Below are 27,894 nucleotides of genomic sequence, written 5' to 3' on the forward strand. Positions count from 1 at the left end.
ATTAACAACAACATCATTTATTTTTTAATCACAGTTGAGTTACATTTGTATCACCTGCATCTTATCAATCATGTTAAGCAGCAACAATATCCATTTTTTAATCACATAACAGACAATCCTTTAACTCTTGTATATCCTTCTTTTTTATTTTGTCCCAAGTTTATAATAATTAAATTTAATGGGTATAGGGTTCTTGTCCACACGCGTGCATGCACACACACACACACACACATGTATAATACATAATAGTAGATCACAAACCTATATACATTTCATTTTACTGTCAAATGATTATTTGTATGGAATTGAGGGTTTCATTCAATTTATTTTTTTCATTTTATACATAATGCATATACATACATACATGCATACATAGATACATACGTACATACATACATACATGCATACATCTATACATACATACATACATACATACATACATACATACATACTTACGTACTTACTTACTTACTTACATACATACATACATAATGCATATATATACATACATAAAAATAATGCATTTACATACATAAATACATAATAATGCATATACATATACACACATAATGTATATACATACATACAGACATAATTTGATGTTCAATGTTGGATTTCTACTCTTTCGTACATATAGTTTGCTTATTTTTTCATCATTCATGTCTATCACATTGAGGGTTTCATTTCAATGATCTCTTTCACTTTATAATTTGAAAATAACTACACATATTTTATCGAATTTGCATCAATGACATGATTTAATGTAGGGTTTAAATATGTAGAGCTACGATCACAATATTTGACCAATTTTTCATCATTTTGTAAAAATATTTTGACAAAGTTTCATTTCAATGACCTCTCTCACTTTATAATGTGAAAATAATTACACAAAATGCAAAAAAAAGATAGTTTATTGTTTTATTTTATTTGAAACCCTTGATTTTTAATCATGAAATTTAATGGGAATATTGTTATTATCTCAATTTCTGACTTAGCATGTACACCTATTATTGTTTCCATTTATAATGTGAAATTAATTATACCTATTTTATCAAATTTGCACCAATGATATAATTTCAAGTAGGTATTAAATATACATAATTAATATTACAACATATTTTAAATAGACGAGTACCAATATGGGGGTAGTACCTGCCTTCATTGATCAAAATAAAAAAACATTACATCAATTGTCATGGTCCAGAGACAAGGAAATTCTTGCATCAAAATCCCAAATACACTGCATGTCATCTTCAGAAAAGAGGTCATGATTAGATATATGAAACACATTAATTGGACCAAAATCATCCTTCATCACACAATTCTTGAAAATAGACCAATCTTTTTGCATCTTCTCTTCCTTACCCTCCCTATTAAAATCAAAGTTTTATTTGAGACATCTAGAAATCTCACCCATCTAGGTGTCATCCAAAGCTTTCAAACCAAAAGGCTAGTTATCTTTAACAACCAGTTTCATCCTAATATTTCTTGCTAAATCCAAGGAGCCAACCATCTAGGCCAATGGAGTGAAAAAATATCTATACACCTCTCCATCATAAACATGTTTAATAGTGTAATGCCCACCAAAATATCCTAGAGAAATTAACATAAACTAACTACAAATACAAATAATTAAAAAAAAAAACATCTACCAATCAACATATGCAACTATGAACAACTACCATATTCATATCAAGTGCAACATTTACTATCTACAAGATTGCATAGAACATCATCATAAACATGATCACAATATCATATAACGCAAGTGAAATAATGATATCATAACATGCATTCACCTAGGGTATCTCAACGTCACTACTTAAAAAAATAACAATTACTTACTATTGTGTTTTTCATTTATCCTCAATTTCTAGGTTCATTTTATAACACCAAACCAAATGTTCCTAATTACCATTCTTACATAATTCATCTAGCACATCATGAATCTATACATCCATCCTTATGATTAGGACTATATCATTTCCCGAAGGATTACATTGCATATCACCAATATTACTATCCACGTGCAAGTACATGAATCATAACAACAAGTATTAACCTTTTCTAAACATGATTCCATATAGGTTTACATATAACAAGTCTATCCCAATCTTAACCATAATGAACATTTCCATAATATAAACCATATGATATTGCATCATCTTATTAAATTCCAAGATCATAGTCTTTACATCATCGTATTACATGATATTTCAAATACAAGAGTACATAATTATTCTTTCATATTTATAATGCCATCATAAATATAATGTTATCCCAAATACATAGAAATCATCTCCATAGATCATCCACATATTAAAGAGCAATTGAATCCATAGCCATTCATGCTAACACCAAAGAAGAACATCCCAAAGGAAGAAGGCATCAAATCACCCGACCATGTGGAACCAACTAGGGACCACCCCCCCATGCTAGGAGATGACATGAGGTTCCAATTCTCACTTAAGACCTAGGCTGACACCTACCAACTAAGGGACTCAACATGACACCAAATCACTTCACAAGGATAAACAACAAGAGTAAGATAACAAAATCACTTCACAAGGCTAAATAAAACAAACCAATAAGCTCTCCCAGAGGCATAACAATCAATCAAGGTATAAGGATCATGGTCATATATAGGAGGAGTGTCATCACATGCTATCCTCACATAGAAGGGAACAATTCCAAACCATGATAGACATGTCACTATGCTCTATCCTCACAAAGAAGGTAAAACCACACCCCATAGTAGTCATGCATGCTATCCTCACAAAGAAGAGTAACCTTACTCATGATATACATACAAGCTACTCTCACATAGAAGGGTAAAACCAATCCCTAATAGACATTTGGAGCCATCTCAACCTATGTGAGAACAAGGGTAGTTAGCTTGTCATCTCAATGGCCTCAATCCAATTATTATCATATTAGGTGAATTCCAACCCAATCAATTTAATTTTTAATGTTATTACTTCTTTATATTAAGGAAACTTTCAATGTGCCCTAGCGGTCTAGGTTCCAAGAAACCTATCTCACTTGACCCCGGTCATCACATGAAATCCCACTCCCTCTATCCATATGCCAAGACCTTTGAGTAACATAAACAATGAGTCTCAATATAAACATCAAGAAAATATCCACAACACATAAGCAATAAGCACAATAATCAAATGTCAAGATACCAAAAAATAATCAAGAGGCTCAACAAAAATCTTCACAATAATAAATAATATAAAGGCACAAATCCATCTTACTCATCCATAAACAATATCAAATCCTCAACAACGAGGCTCATCAACTCATTGGAGCTAAAAGAAACTATCCTCAACAACAAGGCTCATCAACTCATTGTAGCAACAATTACACATCCTCAGGGGAAAGGCATTGATCATCTCACTAGAGCCATAAACACATTAATTAAATCAAATATGAACTATAAGCAATGGTGGAAAAATCTCATAAATATTAACAATGCCTCTGGTACAAAACAACACAGAAGAAACGACCCAAAATACCAAAACCATCAAATGCGTAGAATAGTCGCTGGAAAAAGGTTTGTTCTGGTCTGCAGAGAAGGTGCAAAATTTCCAACCACATGATATATCGAGCATCGCAGTCGTGTTGGAACTAAGAATAAAAGAATCCACATATCGGGTGTTCAAGAGTTCCTAGAACCTCCAATACCTCTGACACCCGACATTGGTAAGAAAGGGAGGCCACCATAAATTAAAATGAAGGCGGGGGATCTTGAGTTGCATGTGGAGGGGGAAAATAATAGCAGACGGAGATGGCAAAAAAAAATCATTAGACATGGATGCAAAACAAATAAAAAGAAGCCAAGGGTCTGGGAAAAACTCCAGGGCGAATCAAAATCACAAAATTGATCAAAATCTCAAGTGGTGATTGTTGGCAAGACCGAGGAAATAATAAATTTACAGGGAGCGGAACAGGGCTCACCTAATCTTGTAGGAAATATCATAATTCAAATTGATGCAATGCAATACAAGAGCCATTTTCATAGTAGCTAAACAATCGAAACACTAAGGACATGTATGACACATAGAGAACAGGGTCGAGAGCCATATACATAAAACATAGGCACACAAATACATATACATATATCCCAATTCACATAGATATAAATATCTCAGTCCATATGATAACCCTTATAAATGATTTTTGAATTGACTTTCCCCACAGACAATTCCATGCACAGAGCATACATTTTTTTTGAAATAAATTGCAAAGGAAGAGAGAAAAATCCTCTAACCTTGATAATTAGAAGTGATGGTAAGCAATTTGAAGAAGAACCAAATCCAATCCAAAACCAACAAGCCAAAAATCAAGCAAAACAACAAATTGACCAAGATCTCTAATACACAAAATAATTTCCGAAGCTAACCCAACACAAAGCTCAGAGAACTCAATAAATAGATTTCATTCAAAAACCATGTAATAGAGTCATCCAATCAAAGTATTTCAAAAATAATATATTTCATACCAACCCTTTCTGAACTCAAGGTAACTATTATTTAGGAATATTATTTACTTACTCATTTGAAATTAACCAATCAGAGAAGAGGGTAGGTAAACTATATATTATATCAGCTATACAAATAATATTAATGTAACAATACAAATATAGATGGGATAAAAATAAATCAAATCCAAATAATAAAATAATAAATATAAGGCTTCTATAAATAGAAACTAATAATTAAACATAAAAATCAAATCAATGACTAAGCATAAACATTAGGTAAATAATAAATAAATAAATAATACAAATCAATTAAACATTAAACCAAATAAATTAATAAATTAATCTCAACAATAAATCAATAACCAAATAAATCAAAATAATAAATAAATAATAAATAGATCATTAATCAATAAATCAAATAGATCACATAAATTAATTAAATTAATCTCAAGTAAATAAATACAAACCTCTACAATAAATAATTATCAAATAATTAATTAACCAAATAAATAAACGGTAATCATACTATAGGATCAATTAGTTTAAACATTAATAAATTATATTACTCCCATTATTAATTAAATAATAACACACACTCACATCACCTCAAGCAACCTCACAAAAACGGTCAACATTGACATAAGACTCTAACCACCGACTTGCATCGTGGCACAATCTAACAAGGTGAACAACTAAGCCTAGAGTGAGTGAAAGAAACCCATGCCATCTCCAACAACTTGTCATTGAGATAGGAAATGCTCAGACCCATGAGACCAAGTGGAGTCGATGTTTAGTACCTGCAATCCTGCAACCACAATACGATACATGTACAACATATATCCATCATGATAAAAAGGCAAGTGAAAAGAGAATCACAACACCTTATCATGCATATAATCCATCCAATGTAAATTCATCCATCAAGTAGTCTAGAATGTAACATCAATCACATGAATCACCAAATAGTATATGTCCATATAAAATGTCTAGCATCAGCAATATCATCTGAATGGAAATAGAGTAATAAGTAATCATCAAAACATCAACCATAAGTCTAAATAGGTCTATTGAAGCATAAATCAAAATGTGAGTCTAGGAGGGGCACTACATCCTCCCTCCCCCTTTGCCTAGGATTACTTCTGGAATCTTGAGAACAAATAGGGGTACAACTCTCTCATTCATGCAGCATCCTCCCATGTCCCCAAAGAATCATCACTTGGGTCCCACTGAACCCTCACCTGATCTATGTCTTGACCCCAGAGAGTTAGCCTTCGACATTGAATAATGTGCACGAGCTCCAAAGAAAGTTGCATGTCCTCGACCTGTAATGAATGCCAATCCAAAACATGCAGTATATCAAGATGATAAGGTCTCAACATAGACACAAGAAACACATCATGGATACGGGACAAGCTAGGTGTCAAGGCAAGGTGATATGCTATAGGACCAATCCGCTCCAAAATCTTAAATGGTCCAACAAATCGAGGCACCAAATTAGAGCCTTTTCCATAACTAATAGGACTCTTTTGTGGACGCAATCTCAAAAACACCTTATCTTTAACCGCAAATTGTTTGTCCACATGGTGAGCATCTACATATTTCTTCTATTTGTCCTATGTTTCTATCAAATGCTCCCTAATACGTGCCACCTGCTGCTCCATGTCCTGCAACATCTCTGAAACAAGAACCACTCTATTCTTGTTGGCAACAACAATGAAAGAAAACTAAGAGGGGGGGTGAGTCAATTTTCACTTGATCTACAAAATTAACCACAAATAAAAATCTGATAAACTGCAGCAATAACAAAGATAAGCAAATTGAAAGCACAACCCACAACACCAAGATTTTGATGTGGAAACCCAGTCAAAGGGAAAAACCATGGTGGGAACCTACCCACAATCAAATGATACTCTATAGTAGTATGTAAAAATTATTGCAATAGGGAATGCACATGCATTTAGGAACGTTGCCTAGAGCTCACTGCTCAAAAGATAATAACCCAAAAGGCTACAACCTTCAGGGAAGTCTCACTGACTTACAACAAGATTCAGACTACAATCCAGAAGAAATGAACTAAAAGAATAGCATCTCCAAATGCCTGATGATAGCTCCGATTAAGCACACATGTCTGCTCTGCAACACCAATCTATACTCAATACACTACACTAAAAGATGAATCCTTGTTCACACATATACCACTCTCTGATAATGCAGACACAACTTCGATACCTAATTTACATGACAATATCACCTATTTATACAGTTCATCAACCTTGACAACAAGGTTGGCTAAACCCTCAACTCACAATTACAAAATCACATCACATGATACAAAGATCGACCATTGGACCAATATAATGATATACATGACATAGCATGGACCTAATTAAAATCTCCAAACATGCAACACCACCAAAAATCTTGCCAAGATCAACTGCAACACGCAACACCACCAAGAAAACCGCATAAGATGAAGAACATCACCGGTTCAGAAAAATCACCAAAAACTTGCACAATGATCAATGTGGATCATCAAAACAAATAGGAAACGATTAGGAAACATGAGAAAGCACATTAGAATCATTAGTAACAGCTACACCAACACCACTTATCAAATCTTCATCGATCAACATTTGAACCTCAAGAACTCAAACAACAACAACTATCACGAAGAAAGATAACTTGTGGGGCACCAAATCATGAACCATCTTCAATGAAAATACATGACCATCCAAAACAATATCTCAAAAAATTAGCTCAAGATCTAATCACACCGTAATATACCGGAGGAAATACTGAACTCTGTAAAGCACTGATTAGAAAAGAAAACTGCAAACCAAATCATATGATATGATCAGCTAAGCCTTCTAGATCACCAAAACCAATATAGAAAGATATAATAACACTAGAAATTCTCCATACACAAAACCATTATCACAATAAACCAATTTGCAATCACCAGAGCAGGAAGATGTTGACATCAATGACAACAACATGTCCTAGCAACAACAATGTCCAACAATCTTCCCCTTTGGCATTGATGGCAACATATGAATGTGAAAAAAAATCAATGCAAAGAAAGAAAACATCTCCAACAGACTCCCCCTAAGATCAAGTAGATAAAACATTTTTTCACATGCTTCTCTCCCCCTTGTTGGACACAAGATGCCATTGAGAGGGGGGGGGTGAATCGGTGGTTTTTAAAACTTTGACCATTTAATCCCAAATGTAAATACGGGTTAACACAACAAACACTGAGCAACCCTATCGATGAGATAAGAGGAGATATCAAACTGTATCCAGACAAAATCATATCACATAACACCGATACATACGAGGAAAACCCAAGATGGGAAAAACCTTGGTGAGAAATATTGTTGGAGTCTACTACTCCAATCTAGCCTCACAATGAAACAATGGTTACAATATTTATGGCACCAAACCAAGGAGTAATACTCCTTCTTTAGGGCACCAACCCCTGATTTAAGGGAACCAACCTAAGGAGAACCAACCCTTGCTATTTTAGGGCACCAAACCAAGGAGTACAAACCCCTGCAGTTTTAGGGCACCAACCCAAGGAGCACCAACCCCTACACCGAGCACCAACTTAGTGATCTACAATGAACATTATCAAATACAAAAGTGATAATCCGGTTACAAGTGAGTCTTCTAACCACTGCATACACTTCACTCTGTCAGTTTCAATTCTCCTCTGCCTTACTAGTTAACTCCTCCTTTTCCTTCTGTCACTCTGCCTCTATTCTGTTCTCTGCTGGTTTTTTGTCCTCTCCTTCCTTTTCACCTCCTCTCTCTACTCACCTTCACCTGTTGCTGCTAATACACCGGTTCAGACTCTACCAGTTGTCTGCCTCTACAACTAGTTACTAGTTCCATGTTATCTCCATCTCTTCTCCTTCTTCTCTTCTTCTAGTTTGCTAGCTCTATTCTGAAACTCACTCTCCACCACTTCGCTCTCAGTTGCCTTCCTGTTGGTTCTACCATTATTGATTGTCTTCACTTATGCACTCTTGTAGTTTACTGGTTTCTCTGGCCTTACCGGTTAAACCTCTACTAAACCCTTTTAAATCACTGGTTGGCTCTCTGTTGCTCTTTTCTCACTCTACTCTTCAACATGCGACACCCAATATTCTAGCAGCATCATCTCCATTCCTATATTTTTCCTGCATACATATACATGAGTTTTTCTGCCAAAGCTTTAGTTCAAACTCTGTGCCTTATGGTTTCTCCATCGATCATGAGGCATACCAAATCCAATCGTATCTCATCAGATCTAATCTCTAAGATAACTACCTACACATCTCTACCATTAACATGCCCTCCAGTGCACGCTTTCTGTCCTACGTGACCTACACTCAATCTGTCAGCTCATCTCTTGGTCAAACACCATAAATGGTTAGGTGGTTTGCTTCACCTACTTTGATCTATACCCAGACAACCTACATTGATCAGTGCACATCATGGATCTAATCTGATTCATCCTACCTCAAGCCACAACCTCTCTGCAACTTGACCCATAGTAGTCACAGTCAACAATTAATGTCGACCACCCACCAACTACCTCACCGATTGCTATGTTCATCTATCACTTCATGCATGTTCACCACCTTGACTCCATGTGGCATCATTGTTGGTATCCATCTCAACTCAAGCTACCATGTCAGTTTAGACTCTAATAGCTCAATGATGAACAATGAGTACCAAATCAATACTGAGAGGGGGGGTGTGAATCAGTATAGACACAAAAAATTTTCCTGAACCGGTTTGACTGCAAATGGTGCACTTGATAGACAAACACTAATACCGGTCTAAACTAGATTACTACCGGTTAAACATAATGAGACTGTGAAAGACATAAACCAGCAACACTTAGCTTTCCATACAATCTACTCCCTCATTTCCACTTCATCCTTATGCATAAACAGATAATCTATCATCAGAGATACAATAATTTACTAGAACAACATGATTCACCACTAAACAAGAAATAACAAAACATCACATGAAAGAGGCATCATACATGACACACATTTTTCACATGGAAACCCTACTGGGAAAAACCACGGTGGGGATGAATACCCACAAGCTATTTTTGAACTCTTTAGAAGTCCGCTCTGTTAGAACCCTATTCCGGTTAAAGACTATTACAATAGGTTCTGTTAGGAACCGATCCTGTTAGGGATCACCCAGTTAAGGGATGGCTAGAATACCTGGTTAAGGGTTAAACCCTATAAAAGGTTACCTTGTTAGAGGATTTTATGAACTCAATGGCTTTGAGTCACCCTATTAAAGGATTTACAACGAGCTAGTTAAAGCTACCCTGTTAAGGGATTTTCCAACTATTGAAGTGATTAGAGATCAATAGGTATTACAATGATTTGGTAATAGCACTCAATGCCAATGCAGATCCATTTTAGTTCCTTCCTTCTGCACACACACTTTGTAGGTATCAATTCTCTTATTTGGTTTGGCAAGAATCGCATATCTCTACACTTAGATACACACACAACATTTGCCAACAACCTCAACATGAAACAGAACATCGACCTTAAATAGATAGGTCGGTAGCATAAACCCTAAAACCTAAACATTTAGGTTGATCAATTCAGTCAGTTCAATCCTGACCATTGAACACTTTGCATTTGAATACAATGGTCTTGAATAGATCTCAAGACATTTTCCATCATTCATTTTTCACCACTTCTTGGAGGTGATAACCCATCACGCATTCTTCACCGTTTGCAGCGACTTCACACATTCCTGAGGTAGATAGGATCAATCCTCTTCATGCAAGAACCTTCACACGCACGAGGCTGACGTGGCAACACGATCTGGTCTCCATTACAATTCTAACTCATCACACAATGCCATCAGTTGAATCACACAAGCTCGAAACACTTCAACCAAAAACCCTAAGGCTGGGACTACCAACCGGTAGTCATACCATATTAAACCTTGATAGAAAACATTCCATATACCAGTTCACTTGGACAAATGTACCACTTCACCTTTTGCACATATATCGGTTCAGAACATTATACTAGTTCGCTTTGCCAATTGCTTAACTTCAATAAATCGGTTCTCTTCAGCATATTACCAGTTCACTCTTCAGCATATTACGGGTTCTCTCTTCAGCATATTGACATCATTGACAACACAATATCATCATGTCAACATACTCTGAACATATGCCAACAATATCCCCCTTTGGCATTGATGGAAATATACAAATATATCTCTCTTTCGGCATCACATCTTCTCCTTAATACTACAGATATCTTCTCCACTTCACATCTTCTCCCCCTTTGACAACAATGCCAAAGTGGAGGCACAAGCTTCCCTGTTCCACTATGATGCTCCCCGTGAGGAGTAGCATCCTTCAAAACATCAACCCTGAAAAGATATAGCAAAGTAAGATCTGACTGATGTGGAGCACAAACCTTTAGTTTACCTCTTGAAGGGGAAGCACCCCTAATTCACCTCTCAGATAGGTAAAAGTGGCCTTTGGTAGAGGCTTGGTGAATATGTCTGCTAGCTTCTCCTTACTGGAAATATGTTCCAATACCACCTCTTTGTTCTGATTATTTTCCCTCAAGAAATGATACTTGAGTTCAATGTTCTTGGTTCTAGCATGTAAAACCAAATTCTTAGAGATGTTAATTGCACTTGTATTGTCACAAAATATACTTACTGGTTTAGATACAGGAACTTTGAAGCCATTCAATACATGCTTCATCCAAATAGTTTGGGTGTAGTTCATAAAAGCTGCAACATGCTAAGAGATACAGCTCTTCTTTTTACTCATCCATGAGACCAGTCTACCACCGAGAAAGAATGCACCACCGGTTGTGCTCTTTCGATCATCCACATTACCAGCCCAATCAGCATCTGTGAACACTTTCAGTTTGAAATCATCATTGTATGGATACCATAATCCATAGTCAGTAGTTCCCTTCAGATATCTAAGAATCTGCTTGACTGTTACCAAGTGGGATTCTCTTGGGCTTTTCTGAAACCGAGCGGTAATACCCACTGCATGTGCAATGTCTGGTCTGCTATACACTACATAATGCAACTTACCAATCATTGATCGGTATTCCTTCTCATTTACTAATGTTGAGTCATCCTATTTTGATAGTTTACAACCGGTCACCATTGGTGTACCAACCAGTTTGTTGTCTTCCATGCCAAAGGTCTTCAACACCTCTTTGACATACTTGGACTGAGTAATAAATATTCCATCTTTCATTTGCTAAATTTGCAGTCCAATGAAGAAATTAATCTCCCTTATGAGTGACATCTCAAATTCCTTCTTCATCTCATCTGCAAAGTCATGACTCATCTTGTCATCTCCACCAAAGATTATGTCATCAACAAATACTTCACAGATCAAAATCTGATCTCCTTCTGATTTCAAGTAGATATTGCTATCTTCACTTGTTCTTTCAAATCCAATCTTCACAAGATGGGAGTGCAAGTGTTCATACCATGCTCTAGGTGCCTACTTCAGTCCATACAAGGCTTTATGTAGCCTACACACCATGTCACTGTCTTCTGATAGGGAAAACCCATCTGGTTTCTCTATATACACCTCCTCTTCAAGTATTCCATTTAGAAATGCAGATTTTACATCCATTTGGTATACCTTGAATCCTTTAAAAGCTGCATATGCAAGAAGCATATGAACTCCTTCCAATCTTGCTACTATAGCAAAGGTTTCTCCATAGTCTTCTCCTTCTTGGGCATATCCTTTACATACTAGTCTGGCTTTGTTCCTTACCATTGTGCCATCCTCATTCAGTTTATTTCTGAAGACCCATTTGGTTCCAATGACATTTTTATGCTCTGGTCTGGGTACCAAAGACCATGTACCATTATTTTTTATCTGATCAAGTTCCTCTTCCATTGCCTTGATCCAGTCTTCATCTTTATGTGCCTCTTTGAATGATTTATGCTCAAATTCAAAGACCATACATGAGTTTTATCTGACCTTTCTTCTTGTAAGAATTCCTGCATCTTTGTCTCCTATGATCTGCTTTGGATCATGATTGAGTTTTACATACCTAGGTATATTCTTAACAGATTCCTCTTGTTTTTCTTCTTCATCCTCATCTTCATCAGCATCAGCATCCACCGGTGTAGGAGCACAATTACTGGTACTAGACTGATTTGCAACCGGTTCATCTCCTACATGCTCTCTACCAGTTTCCTCAGGTTTCTCTGAGTTTTCATCAATCCTAACATTGATGCTTTCAACAATTCTCTGAGTCCTATTGTTGAAACATTTGAGAGCTTTACTCTTGGTGGAATATCTTAAGAATATTCCCTCATCACATTTTACCTCAAATTTGCTCTGATGTTCACTCCTCTTGATATAACATTTGCTACCAAACACTCTGAAGTAGCTTACTACTGGTGTCTTACCAGTCCAATACTCATAAGGAGTCTTATCCTTTCCTTTCTTGATGAGTACCCAGTTCATTGTGTAAATTGCAGTGCTACCACTTCTCTCCAAAAGGTGTGAGCAACCTTTCCTTGGATCAACATAGTTCTAGCCGCTTCAACCACAATCTGGTTGTTTCTTTCTGCTAGGCCATTCTGCTGTGGAGTCCAAGGGGAAGACAGTTGCCTCTTGATGCCATTCTCTTCACAATATTTGTTGAATTCACCAGAAGTGAATTCCCCTCCTTGATCAGTTCTAAGGAATTTGATTCTTCTACCGCTTTCCTTTTCTACCAGTGCTCTAAAATCTTTGAACTTTCCAAAGGCTTCAGACTTGTCCTTCAATAATGTGACCCACATCATTCTTGAGCAATCATCTGTAAGAATCATAAAATACTTATCTCCCTGCAAACTCCTAGTTTTCATAGGACCACACAAATCAGTATGCACAAGATCAATTGAATTGTCTGCAGTGAAAGGTTTACCTTTGAAGGTTGAGGAAGACATTTTCCCTAGTTGACACTCTCTACACAAAGGATTTTTCAATTTGCTCAACATAGGCAATCCTCTAACTACCTTGATCTTACTAGCCTTCACAATATAATCAAAGTTTACATGGCACAGTCTCCTATGCCATATCCAACTATCCTCAAACTTAGCCATAAGACATGTACTAACATTAGCATTTAGCTGAAATAGGTTACCTTTGGTCTGCATACCGGTAGCCATTAGTTCGCCATTCTTTCCTTTGATTTTGTACACTCCATTTTTGAATTCCAGAGTGAGTCCATTATTATTCAATTGAGCAACACTCAAAAGGTTGTGCCTTAGACCTTCTACCCAATACAAATTTTCAGCACTGCTTCTTCCATTCAGAGAGATGGACCCTCTGCCTTTTACCATACATGGTGCATCATTACCAAAATGAACCACACCACCATCATACTCTTCCAGAGATAGAAACTTACTTTGGTCACCAGTCATACGGTGAGAACAACCACTGTCAATAATCCACTCATTGGAATTATCAAAGCAAGAGACAAGAGCCTTCTTGTCTGACACATCTTCCTTGACTGCTGCAAACACAATATCTTCATTTTCTTCATCTTCTGATTCCTCATTAGTGACACCTTCATCAACTGCTACAAAATAGTTTCTCTAGTTTCCTCCTTTGAACTTCTTGAACTTTTCTGGTTTGTCCTTGTTATCACCATTAGGATAATTTACAGCAATGTATCCTATCCGGTTACAAGAAAAGCATTTCAAAGGGAGCTTACCTCTGTATTTACCGGTTCCCTTAGGAAGTCTCTTGGCAAGAAGAGCTTCAAATTCCATCAGGATCTCCTCATCATCCATTTCTCTGTTTTGTCTTGGTTCACCACTGGTACTAGCTTCTTTGCCTTTTTTGGATGGTGCAGCAGATGCTCTAAAGGCTGATTCAGTCTTCTAAATACTGCTACCATAATTATTTAGCTCATGAGTTGTTAGCTTTCCAATGATGGAGTCCAAGGATACCTTTGTCTTGTCTACAGACCTCAACTCCTGAATAGCTGCAACCCTTATTGCATAGACCGGTAATAAGGATCTCAAAACTTTGCTAACAACAATGGAATCTTCCATTTTACCACCTGCACTCTTGATATCTCAAACAATATTTTTGATTCTTATTCCATATTGTTGAATGGTCTCTCCTTCAACCATCTGCATGTCTTCAAACTTTCCCCTAAGGCTTTCTTCCTTAGCTTGTTTCACATGCTCATCACTGCCATAGATATTCTCAAGGGCATCCCATACTTCTTTGGGGTTCTCTTTGTCCTAAACATCAATAAACTCAATGTCAGATAAACTACTAATTAGGGCTTCCATGACTTGCCCATTCTCCTGAATCTCTCTCTTTTGGTCATTGGTGAGAGTACCGGTAGGGATAACATAAGCATTCTCAACATAGCTCCAATGTTGAGCACCCATGCTTCTGATGTATATCTTCACTCTGTCCTTCCATATTTTAAAGTTATCTCTGTTGAACTTTGGACCTTCCCTCTTCATCATTACAATAGGATCTTGCCCTCGAGCATTTAAGCTTACAACATAGAGGACCTGGAGGACGCTCTGATACCAATTGATAGCTCAATGATGAATAGTGAGTACCAAACTGGTACTGAGAGGGGGGGGGGTTAATCAATATAGACACAAAAACTTTTCCTGAACCAGTTTGACTGCAAATAGTGCACTTGACAAACAAACACTAATACCGGTCTAAACCAGATTACTACTGGTTAAACATAATGAGACTGTGAAAGACATAAACTGGCAACACTTAGCTTTCCATACAATCTACTCCCTCATTTCCACTTCATCCTTATGCATAAACATATAATCTATCATGAGAGATACAATAATTTACTAGAACAACATGATTCACCACTAAACAGGAAATAACAAAACATCACATGAAATAGGAATCACACATGACACACATGAAAAACCACAGTGGGGATGAATACCCACAAGTTGTTTTTAAACTCTTTAGAAGTCCACTCTGTTAGGAGCCTAGTCCGGTTAAAAACTGTTACAACAGGTTCTATTAGGAACTGATCTTGTTAGGGATCACCTAGTTAAGGGATGGATAGAATACCCGGTTAAGGGTTAAACCCTATAAAAGGTTACCTTGTTAGAGGATTTTATGAACTCAATGGCTTTGAGTCACCCTGTTAAAGGATTTACAGCAAGTTGGTTAAAGCTACCCTGTTAAGGGATTTTCCAACTATTGAAGTGATTAGAGATCAACAGGTATTACAATGATTTGGTAATAGCACTCAATGCCAATGCAGATCTATTTTAGTTGCTTCCTTCTGCACACACACTTTGCAGGTATCAATTCTCTTATTTGGTCTAGCAAGAATCACGTATCTCTACACTTACATACACACACAACAATTGCCAACAACCTCAACATGAAACACAACATCAACCTTATAGGGAATAGATAGGTCGGTAGCATAAACCCTAAACCCTAAACATTTAGGTTGAGCAATTCAGTCGGTTCAATCCTAACCATTGAACGCTTTGCATTTGAATACAACAGTCTTGAATAGATCTCAAGACATTCTCCATCGTTCGTTCTTCACCGCTTCTTGGAGGTGATAACCCATCACACGTTCTTCACCGTTTGCAGGGACTTCACACATTCCTAAGGTAGATAGGATCAATCCTCTTCATGCAAGATCCTTCACGCGCATGAGGCTGACATGGCAACACGATCTGATCTCCATTATAATGCTAACTCATCACACAATGCCATCAGTTGAATCACACGGGCTCGAAACACTTCAACCAGAAACCCTGAGGCTGGGACTATCAACCGGTAGTCCTACCATATTAAACCTTGATAGAAAACATTCCATATACTGGTTCACTTGGACAAACGTACTGCTTCACCTTTTGCACATATACCGGTTCACAACATTATACCAGTTCACTTTTCCAGCAGCTTAACTTCAATAAACTGGTTCTCTTCAACATATTACCAATTCACTCTTCAGCATATTACCCGTTCACTCTTCAGCATAATACCAGTTCTCTCTTCAGCATATTGACATCAATGACAACACAATATCATCATGTCAACATACTCTGCACATATGCCAACAGACTCTGTCACCGACCAACACACAACCGCGTTCATCTACTGGTTCACTAACCTTGTCAGTTATACCCTAACCACTCAACCTTCAAGTCTGCACTTTTCTGCTCTATTGGTGGAACACCTTAACCGATCACCAGATATGCCAATCCACAACATTCTCATCTTCATTAGACAAGAGATCTTCACTTGTCACTTCGTCAGCTTTACCGGTGAACATACTTACCAGTAACCACCTTGATGACACTATGTCATCAATCTTCAACTATTTCTATCTGAGGCATCTGCATACTGGTTGCGTTCTCTGTCTAGAGCTTCTCAACCTTGCCTTCTTCATCATCAACCCAAACATTATCTCAACCAGTTTGTCAAAGTGACAAACCCATCACTTATTTACTCTTCCTTCTTTGTCCCAGTAGCACATCATTGATCTCAAACTCAAGAGGCTTCCTCACCATCCACAATGGTCATTCGGTCTCTGCATCCAATCACTTGCCTTTGGTTGTACAGAATGTCTTATCCCAGAGAGTCATGATTTATTTCATGTATATTGTGGGATAAATAGGGTATTACCTCTTACCGATGGAAAGAATAGACAGTTGCACTCCATTTTCCAAATACCGGTGGAGGATCTTTGTCACCTGCAAGTATTAATGTGACTTCCTTACTATTCAGCAGTAGTAAAATCTCTATCAGTCATCTCCTCATTCAATGATAGCAGCTCTAACCAATGGGAGCCTTGCTAATCAACATCTTGCATATCAGTTGTACTTAATTCCTCCATTTTCTCACCTTGCATTCTTAATGGTCACATGCATACCGATTGGCAATAGCTCAATGCCAATCCATCACTTCACTGGTCAATCCCAACACATCACTTACTAGTTGACATGACCAATACAACTCACCAGTGAGAACCAATCACTAACTTATATACCACTTGTTCACCAGGTACTAGTCTCTTCTCACCCAACATCATCTTGTACATCCACTAACCGGTGACTCTAATCTTCTTATCGGTTGGTTGCATTGTCTACACTACCGGTTGTTATTAATGATAGTTATACCAGTTGACATCAATGACAACACAATGCCAACACCCCTTTGACAACAATGCCAAAGATTTAAAAATAGAAAACCAAACTCACTCTCCCCTTTAGATAAACAAATCATGATTCTCTCCATCATAAACAGATAACCAATCCAACAAACTACTCCACCAACTCATCAATCCGGATAAAGAAATAAGACTTGTGAAGTCCACCGGATTGATGCACCTTAATGCATCTAGTTCTCATCGGGAGGGATACGTAGAAACCCCTTATTTGTCTCTTAAATAGACAAATGTATCTGCAAGCAATGGCTTACTGAAAATATCAACAATCTATTCCTTTGTAGATACATACTCCAACTTTACTTCTTCTTCACTGATTTTTTCTCTCGAGAAATGATATTTGATTGACACATGTTTGGTCTTTGAATGTTGCACCAGGTTCTTTTACATGTTAATAGCATTGGAATTATCACAATATATGACAGTAGGTTGATCATAGATAACTCTGATATCCTTCAACATTTGCTTCATCCAAACTACATGAGTGTAGCTACCAGTAGCAGCAATGTTCTCAACTTCAGTAGTAGATAAGGACACTAAATATTGTTTCTTACTAGCCCATAAAACCAATTTATTACCTAAAAAGAATGCACCACCAGAGGTACTCTTTTGGTCGTCAACATCACTAGCCCAATCAACATCAGTGTAAGCACATAACATGAAATCATCACTCCTCGGATACCACAAACCATAATCCATAGTCCCCTTCAAGTATCTAAATACCCTATTTACAGTAGTGACATATTCTCTTTGAGATCAGCTTGATACCTAGCAACCATGCACACAACATGCATAATGTATGGTCTAGTCTGAGTAAGATATATAAATCCACCAACCATAGATCTGTACAAAGACTGATTATCTTTGGGAGATTCATCATTTTTAGATAATTTTCAGCCAGTCACCATAGGAGTTCCAATCGGTTTTGATTCATCCAACCCAAACTTCTTCAGCAATTCCTTCACATATTTAGTTTGAGATATAAAAATACATTTTCCAATCTATGAAATCTGCAAACCTAAGAAAAAATTCATCTCTCCTATCATAGACATCTCAAATTCTTTGTGCATATCACTGGCAAACTTCATACTCAAGTCATCATCTCCTCCAAAGATAATATCATCAACACAGACTTCAACAATCAAAATGTTATCATTCTCAATCTTAAAATACAGATTACTATTAGCAGTACCTTTATTAAATCCTAATTTCAACAAGTACTTATCTAATCTAGTATACCAGGCTCTAGGGGCTTGTTTCAATCCATAAAGAGCTTTCTTTAGTTTGCATACCATGTCTCCATCATCTGATAGTGAAAATCCATTAAGTTGCTCAATGTAGACTTCTTCCTCAAGATCACCATTCAAAAAGGCAGACTTAACATCCATCTCATATACCTTAAAATCTTTATAAGTAGCATATGCAAACAATAGTCTAACAACTTCAAGTCTAGCTACCGGAGCAAAAGTCTCCACATAATCAATTCCTTGTTTCTATAAATATCCTTTACATACTAGTCTTGCTTTATTTCTAACAACTTCACTGACTCATTCAATTTGTTCCTGAATACGCATTTAGTACCAATAACATTCTTATCTTTAGGTCTAGGCACAAGCTCCCATGTGTTATTCTTTTCAATCTGATTCAATTCTTCTTCCATAGCCCTCATCCAATTTTCATCTTTGCAGGCTTCAACAACATCTTTAGGTTCAATTTTAGAAATCAAACATACCTCTTCAGTAGCTAACCTTCTTCTAGTCATCACACCATTATTTTTATCTCCAATAATCTAGTTTTTAAAATGATTCAATCTAATATACCTTGGAGTCTTCTCATTATTCTGATTTTTAGGTTCCTGTACTTCTCCACCGGTAGCAACAACATCTGGACTAATAGTCTCTACCAGATCATTATGCTTCAATTCTTCTATCTGAATAGACGTTATAACAACATGTTGACCATCATCATATCCACAAGCTCTAATATATTTTTCATAGTTCTCATCAATATTCACATTTACACTTTCTACTATCTTTCTTAGTCTGTTATTGTAGTACCGGTAAGCTTTTCTCTTTGTTGAGTATCCAAAGAAAATTCCTTCATCAGTTCTTGCATCAAACTTTCCTATATCCTCATCTCTCTTGATATAACACTTGCTTCCAAAAATTCTGAAATATCTCACAGTAGGAACATGACCAAACCATAGCTCATAAGGAGTCTTACTGATATCACCTTTAATGTGTACTCGGTTGAATGTGTAAACAAAAGTGCTAACAAATTCTCTCCAATAGATCTTTAGAACATTCCCTTCAATCAGCATAGTCCTTGCAGCATCCAAGAATTTTCTATTCTTCCTTTCAACAACTCCATTCTACTGAGGGGTTCTAGGAGTAGATAATTATCTTATAATCCCATGTTTCTCACAGAATGAATCAAATTTACCGAAACATAGTTATCCTCTATCAGATCTCAGACATTTCACGTTCAGTCTTGTCTCAGTCTCAACCTTTGCTTTGAATATCTTGAGTTTATCTAATGCTTTTGATTTCTCCTTCAAAAAGACAACCTACATTATCTTAGAATAATCATCAATTAGTAACATAAATTATCTATCACCCTACACACTTCTAATATTTGTAGGTCCACATAGGTCAGTTTGCACAAGATCTAGCAATCCATCAGATGTATATTTTTTTCTCTTGAAAGAAGTTCTTGTTTTCTTACCCAATTGACATTCTTTACATCCTGGATTAGCAGGCTTAACAATTTTAGGGAAATCTCTAACGTCTTGTACAAAACTAATCTTAACCATTGAATCAAAGTTAGCATGACACATTCTCCTATGCCACAACCAACTTTCATCAATCTAAGAAATCAAACAACTTTTCTCCCCAGCATTCAAATGAAAGATATTACCTTCAGTCTTAGTTCCAAATGTAATCTCTATACCAGATTTGTCATCTCCAAATATTACTATTCCACCATCATATATTTCCATACTCACACATTTTCTTTTATCACCAGTCATATGATGTGAACAGCCACTATCACTCACCCATTCATCTTTTTCTTCAACTTTAGAAGCTAAAGCTTTCTCATCAATAGTGCAGCTTGTGGAATCAACAGGTACCAGTCTATCTTCCTTGATAGAAATAAACACAACTTCATCTCCTTCTGATTCTTCATCTGTAACACTTTCATCAATAGCATAGTAAGAGTTCTTCTAATGCTTATACTTCTGGCTAGGCTTGTAAGTCTTATCATACTTCTCATGCTTCTCATATCTATCTTTCCTACCATGCTTATCAAATTTATCATGTCTATCATATTTAGCCATTCTCTCTAGGCACCTAGAAGCAAAATGTCCTATCTTATTGCAAGAGAAACATTTCAAGGGCATTTTTCCATCATACTTACCAGATCCCTTAGGAAATCTTTGGGCAATTAATACTTCAAGCTCATCCAATTCTCTTTCTTGCTCTTCCATTTCTCTTCTCTCTCTTTCATAGCTGGATATTTTGCATTCATCAGGATCATACTTCTGCTTTCCGGATACAGATGCTCTAAATGTTGTCTCAGACTTTCCATGTGATTCACCAAACTCACTTAGTTTAAATGCAACAATATTTCTAACCAACATATTTCTTGTGACTGTACTCACACTCTGGATCTCATCAATAGCAACTACTTTATGTTTGTAAGAAGGAGGAAATGATCTTAGCAGCTTAGCAACAATTTCATCATCTTCAAGGTTTCCACTGGCACATCTGATACCAAGGAAAAGATTATTCACTTTAGCCATGAAATTATTTATGTTCTCATCTTCTCCCATCTTCAGCATCTCATACTTCCCTTTCAAACTCTACAACTTTTACTTGTTTATCTCCTTCATACAAGGTTTCAACTTCTCCCAAATCTCATGTGCAGTCTGAATTCCTATTACATTAGTCATCTCTGAATAAGTCAGGGTGCTCAACAATGCTTCCTTAGCTCTAATGTTATTTTTAGCTTCCTTGATTTCATCAGTAGTAATTGATCCATTCTGAGGAACAGAATAGACATTCTTTGTAATCTTCCAGTAATCTTCTCCAAGACATCTCAAGTGCACCTCCATTTGGTTCTTCCATATAGCATAATTACTTCCATCAAATCGTAGACTATCCTTTTTAAAGATAACACGTATGGTTTCCATCTCGGATCTCCTCAAGTGGTTAATCTTATTCAGAAGGATCTAGCTCTGATACCAATTGTTGGCAACAACAATGAAAGAAAATTGAGAGTGGGGGGTAAATCAATTTTTACCAGATCTACAAACTTAACCACAAATACAGATCTGATAAACTACAGCAATAACAAAGATAAGAAAATTGAAAGCACAACACACAACACCAAGATGTTGATGTGGAAAACCTGGTTAAGGGAAAAACCGCGGTGGGAACCTACCCACAATAAGATGATACTCTCCAGTAGTATGTGATAATGATTACAATGGGGAATGCACATGCATTTACGCACACTTCCTAGAGCTCACTACTCAAAAGATAATAACCCAAAAGGCTAAAACCCTTAGGGAAGTCTCACTGACTTACAACAAGATTCAGCCTACAATCTAGAAGAAATGAATTGAAAGAATACCAGCTCCAAATGCCTGATGATAGTTCTAATTAAGCACATATGTCTGCTCTACAACACCAATCTCTACTCAATACACCACACTGAAATATGAATCCTTGTTTTTACATATACCACTCTCTAATAATGCAGACACAACCTTGATACCTAAATTACATGACAATATCACCTATTTATACAATTCATCAACCTTGACAACAAGGTCGGATAAACCCTCAACTCATAATTATAAAATTATATCACACGATACAAAGATTGACCACTGGACCAATATAATGAGATACATGACAAAGTATGGACCTAATTAAAATCTCCAAACATGCAACACCACCAGAAATCTTGTCAAAATCAATCACAACACGCAACACCATCAGGAAAACTGCATAACACGAAGAACATCACCGGTTCAACAAAATCACCAAAAAATTGCACAAATATCAATGCAGATCGTCAAAAAAAATAGGACACAATTAGGAAACACTAGAAAGCACATTAGAATCATTAGTAACAGTTGCACCAACACCACTTGTGAAATCTTCATCGATCAACATTTAAACCTCAAGAACTCAAACAACAGAAACTATCGCGAACAAAGATAACTTGTGGGGCACCAAATCATGAATCATTTGCAATGAAGATACACAAGACCATCCCAAACAATATCTCAAAAGATAAGCTCAATATCTGATCACACCGGAATATACTGGAGTAAATACTGAACTCTACAAAGCACAAATCAGAAAAATAAATTCCAAACTGGATCATATGATATGATCAGTTAAGCTTTTTGGATCACAAAAACTAATACAGAAATATGTAATAACACTAGAAATTCTCCATACACCAAACCATGATCATAATAAACCAATCTGCAATCACCATAGTAGGAATATGTTGACATCAATGAAAACAACATATCCTAACAAAAACTATGTCCAACAATCCTCCAATCTGTCCCAACTCAAGGGTGTATGACATGGTCGACCATATAATGTCTGGAAAGGAGATATACCAATCGAACTATGATAGCCATTGTTATAGGAAAACTCCACCAAACAAATGTAATCCTCCCATCTATACTATTGATCCATGATGTACATTCACAACATATCCTCCAACACTTGATTAACCCTCTCCATCCGACCATCTGTCTCAGGATGATATACTGAGGTGAAGTTCAGCTACACTCATAAATCATGCTGAGGGGCAGTCCATAATGCTAAAGTGAACACTAGATCAGGATTCAATATAATTTGTTGAGGAATGTCATGCAACCTCATTATCTACTCCAAGAAAATATGAGCCACTATCGTTGTTGTATGTGAAGATCTGATCGGAGAGAAGTGTGCCACCTTGGTCAACCTATCAACAGTGACCATGATAGCATCATGATGACGTGAATACATAGGTAAACCAATATTAAAATCCATAGATATAATGTCCCATTTCCACTTTGGAACTAGGTTTGATTGCAACAAACCTGTTGGATGTTGGTGCTCTGCCTTCACACATTGACACTCTAAGCAACATGACACATAATCCACTATATCTCTCCTCATGCCTACCCAATAATATAGCCGTCACAAATCTGCGTGCATCTTCTTGACACCTAGATGTGTTAAGGTGTCTGATGGGCCTCTGATAAGATTGATGCTCACAAACCATCTGAAGGTGGAACATATATATGTTCCAAATATTGAAGAAGACCATTAGACTCCAAAGAGTAACTTGCATATCTATCATCCAAAGCTCTCCTTGATGCAATCTATGCACTGACATCTTGATACCAACTATCTGAAGGAAGGGCACTAAGAATCCTACTCCTCATCTACGCCGAGAAATATCACTGAAGCCCCATACCTTCTACGACTCAAGCCATATGCTACCACATTCTCCTTGCCCTGAATGTATCTCACCTCAAAATCATACTCACACAAGAACTCCATCCAACTTTTTTGCCTAGCATTCATGTTCAGGTGTTTGAATATGTATTGCAAACTATGGTGATCATTGTGTATCTCAAACCGATGCCCGAGAAGAAGATGTCTCCAACGAACCAAAGTATGAACCACTGCTGCTAGCTCTAAATCATGTGTCGGATAATTAAACTCATGATCTTTGAGTTTATGTGACTCATATTCTATCACTCTACCATCTTGCATCAAAAATACTCCAAGACCCTCTAGAGATGAATTATGCACACTACGAAAATCACGCAAAGGATCTAGCAGTATTAGAATGGGTGCACTAGTCAAACGGTCCTTAAGGATTTGAAAAGTCATCTCACACTGTTATGACCACACATATTTCTTCCCTTTCCTCTAAAGAGAAGTGATAGAGTGAGAAATCCTCAAGAAATATTGAACAAAACTGTGATAATAACTTACAAGACCCATGAAGCTATGAACCTCACCCACATTAGTGGGTGCTAGCCAATCTACTATAGCCTAAATCTTAGAGGGATCTGATGAATAAATGATGAACAGTTAGTACCAAACTGGTACTGAGAGGGGGGTGGTGAATCAGTACAGGCAAAAACACTTTCCCTGAACCGGTTTGACTGCACACACTCAACTTTGACTGGCAAGCAATAACACCAGTCTAAATCAGATTACTACCGATAAAACACAGTGAGAATGTGAAAGACATAAACCGATAACCCTTAGCTTTCCATACAATCTAATACCTCATTTCCACTTCACCCTTATGCATAAACAAGTAATCTATCATCAAAAATATAATGACTGCTAGTTCAACATGCTTTACCACTTAACAGAAAATATTAAAGCATCACATGAAAAGCATCACACATGACACGCAGATTTTTCATGTGGAAACCCAACTGGGAAAAACCACGATGGGGATGAATACCCACAAGTTGTTCTTTGAACTCTTTTGAAGTCCTCTCTGTTAGGAGCCTAGTCTGGTTAAAGAATTTTACAATAGGTTCTACTAGGAACCGATCTTGCTAGGGATCACCTGGTTAAGGGATGGCTAAATACTCGGTTAAAGGTTAGAACCCTGTTAAAGGTTACCTCGTAAGAGGATTTGAAGAACTCATTGAGTTGAGTCACCATGTTAAAGGATTTACACGAAATCCTATTAAAGCTACCCGGTTAAGGGATTTTTCAACTGCTGAAATGGTTAGAAATCAACAGGTAATACACTGATCTGATAACAACGCTCAATGCCAAGGCAGATCCACTTTAGCTCTTTCTCTTCTGCAATCACACTCTACAGGTATCAACACACTTCTCCGGTCTAGCAAGAATCAAGTATCTCTTCACATGGATACACACATAGCATTTGCCAATAACTTCAAAATGAAAAACATCATCGACCTTATAGGAAACAGATAGGTCGGTAGCATAAACCCTAAACCCTAAACATTTAGGTTTAACAATTCAATCGGTTCAATCCCGACCATTAATCACACTGCATTGAATACAACAGTCTTGAACAGATCTCAAGATGTTCTCCAACGTTCATTCTTTGCCACTTCAAGAAGCTGATAACCCATCACGCGTTCTCCACCATTTACAGAGACTTTGCGCATTCTTGAGGTAGATAAGATCAATCTCCATGCAAGATCCTAGAGGAAATCCTTCACGCGCACAAGGCTGATGTGGCAACACTATCTGATCTTCATTATAATGCTGACTCATCACAAGATGTCATCGGTTGAGTCACACAAGCTTGGAATGCATCAACCGGAAACCCTGAAGTTGAGACTACCAACTGGTAGTCATGCCAAATGAAACCCCAGTACAAAAATTCCATTTACTGGTTCTCATTCCAACATACCGGTTCACCTTGAACAAACATACCGCTTCACTTTTTTACATATACCAGTCTACATCATCATACTGGTTCTCTTGCCAGTTTGCTTACTACAATATATCGGTTCATACTTCAACATATTGACATCAATGACAACATACAATATTATCATGTCATCATGCTTAGCACATATGCCAACAATCTCCCCCTTTGGCATTGATGGCAATATACAAAGATATCTCTCTGCTTCACATCTTCTCCCCAATACTATAGATATCTTATCTGCTTCACATCTTCTCCCCCTTTGACAACAATGCCAAAGTGGAGGCATACACATCTATGTTCCACTATGTTGCTCCCCCTAAGGAGTAGCATCCTTCAAGACACCAATCCTGAAAAAGATATATCAATGTAAGACCTGACTGATGTGGAGCACTGTCATGCCCAAACTTTTGGGCAAAAAATGGAACAACAAATTTTTTCTGAACAACATAAACTCACAAAATAATCTACATTTAAAGAGGAATCAAATAAGTTTTGTCTTAACTAGGATGTAAATAGAATTGTTTTCTAAAGTTGGATTAACTAACTAACTCAATTAAGCGACATTAATTAATGAAGATTAATTATTCCCAAGAGGGTTGTCGCAAATTTAATTAGTTAATTTAATTATCTTAAATAAATTGCCGCTAATTAAAGTCGAGGGGTATTTAAATATCTCAATTGCATTTAAGACATCCCAGGCCAAAACAAGGATATGCTATCATAAATTTAAAATTTAATTAATTGGGTGCATGCAAATTTGTTATTTAAATTTAACCAATAAGGTTACAAATTTAATAATGTTATTTGCCAAATAAATCTAAATTATACTATAGCCAATTTTAATCTCCCCCAAACCTTCAACTTTTGACTAATAAATAATATGGCCAACATTGGCCTCATAGGTTAAAAATTCGTTAAGAATAATTAATATTTCTCATTTACAAATTTTCCCCAAATTAATTTTATCTTAACATCCCTATTTAATTAAATACAAAAATTACCTATGAAATATCCTTATTAAAAACACTTGATAAAATTACGTCAATTATGCGATATGAGATCTATATAAAAATTAATAAAATTAAATTAAATAGGTTTTCACTTACCCTCAAATATATATATATATATATAAACAATTTGGATGAACAAATCTATATTTAAACTTATTTATACATGTATATTTCTTTAATAAAATGAACCAACTATGCCCATTAAATATTAAAATGCAACTCATAAATAACACTAAATTTTAAGTTATAATTTAAAAACTTAATTCAAATTCCCTTTCATATATTTTTACATGCAAACCCTAACCCAAATATGGGCTAGGGTTGCATTTTTATTTTACTTTGTTATTTAAATGCTAACCCTAACCCGAAATTGGGTAAGGGTTGCATTTCTTTGCATCAAGTATTCTACTCTCTCTCTTTTACTATTTTTACCCTAACCCGAAATGGGGTTAGGGTTTATAATATTTTATTTTATTTTAAGTGTGTGCGTGTGTATGTTGTGTATGTTATGCAGGTTCGAAGGCCATGAGGTGGTGGTCGAAATGGGGCATGGCGGCGACCAAGTGAAAGGGTGGAGGTCAAATGGAGGGGTGGAGGCATAGTGTGGGGCTCCCCCAGATGCCACTGTGACTACCCACAGTGGCGGTCGAGTGTCATCCACTAGGTGCACCCACAGTGGCGGTCGGTGTCGTCCACTGTGTGTAAACACAGTGGCGGACCA

General features: G+C 36.7%; 1 pseudogene; it reads right to left on the reverse strand.

The window, feature by feature from the left end:
- Positions 1-5,667: 5,667 nt before the first annotated feature.
- The window catches only part of LOC131045498 (NADH-ubiquinone oxidoreductase chain 4-like), a 55,904-nt pseudogene continuing 33,677 nt past the window's right edge, over positions 5,668-27,894 (reverse strand).

This window comes from Cryptomeria japonica, chromosome 3, assembly GCF_030272615.1.
Source record: "Cryptomeria japonica chromosome 3, Sugi_1.0, whole genome shotgun sequence".
NCBI classification, from domain to species: domain Eukaryota; kingdom Viridiplantae; phylum Streptophyta; class Pinopsida; order Cupressales; family Cupressaceae; genus Cryptomeria; species Cryptomeria japonica.